This window comes from Camelina sativa, unplaced genomic scaffold, assembly GCF_000633955.1.
Source record: "Camelina sativa cultivar DH55 unplaced genomic scaffold, Cs unpScaffold00834, whole genome shotgun sequence".
NCBI classification, from domain to species: Eukaryota; Viridiplantae; Streptophyta; class Magnoliopsida; order Brassicales; family Brassicaceae; genus Camelina; species Camelina sativa.
In genome coordinates this window covers 1-1,249 of record NW_010921959.1, presented here as the reverse complement: position 1 = coordinate 1,249, position 1,249 = coordinate 1, and positions in this window count along the sequence as shown.

The following is a 1,249-nucleotide window of genomic DNA, read 5'->3' as shown; positions in this document are numbered from 1 at the left end:
TACCACAATCAAGCTTGACCAAAGCAAACAAACCTCAAACACAGCCCAGCCTAACCCATCCTCAAGATCCTAAGCACTACTCACATGAACACATGATGAACATCAAAGTCATAAACCCAGAAAATCTCGAAACTTGCATCAAATGAAATATAAGAACAAGATCTACAATGCTGCAAAAGTAATCAAACCCAAATTCTTAATATATTGAAAGTTATGGAACCAACAATATTGAAGAATCTAAGAGTTTTCTTAAAAAGGGTACAAAATCTAAGAAAATAAAAAGGCAAAGGGAATAATTCCTTAAAAAGTAAAAACTAGGTTTCTAACTCTCTAAAAAGTTGCACACTTTGGTGGCTGCAGGTGCAAGGCTTTATATAGGAGAGGAGGTGGAAGCCCTAAAAACACTAAAAGACAAAATAGTCAACGGCTCGGTCAACTCGACCTGTGCTCGGTCGAGTGGCAGGTCGAGCTGGCTTCTCTCGTGCATTCTCCACTCGGTCGAGTCCTCCTCAGCACACGGTCGAGTGTCTGGTCGAGTGTGCGGTCGAGTTGGACTCTGGACCTTGGTTTTCAGCCTTAACTCTCTTCCTTTCCCTTCATGATTGGCTCACATCTCCACAGCATTGCTTCCATGCTCCTTAAGCTCCAAAATCACCTGAATATGCATGAAAAGATGCAAATGCAATGCAAATAAACTCTAATGCATGATTAGTGCTAAAGCTACACAATAATGGCCTAAATGGATAGCAAAAGATGCAAAAGATGTGAATAAACTAAGGGAAAACATGGTAAAATATATGAACACCAGTTAGTGTTTCTGGGGTTAAAATGTGTCTTAATCCAATGCAACTGATTAATTATAAGAGTTCGAGATAGATGTGGAGAGTTTTAAAGCCACTTATACCCAATTTGTCCCAAAACAGGCTAAAACCAAGAAAACATTGCTTAGAAGCACTAAACAGCTTTGTTAGTGTTTCTGGGGTTAAAATGTGTCTTAATCCAATGCAACTGACTAATTATAAGAGTTTGAGATTGATGTGGAGAGTTTAAAAGCCACTTATACCCATTTTCTCCCAAAACATGCTAAACCCAAGAAAACATTGCTTAGAAGCACTAAACAGCTTTGTTAGTGTTTCTAGGGTTAAAATGTATCTTAATCCAATGCAACTAACTAATTGTAAGAGTTAGAGATATATGTGGAAAGTTTAAAAGCCATTTATACCCATTTTGTCCCAAAACAGGCTAAAAC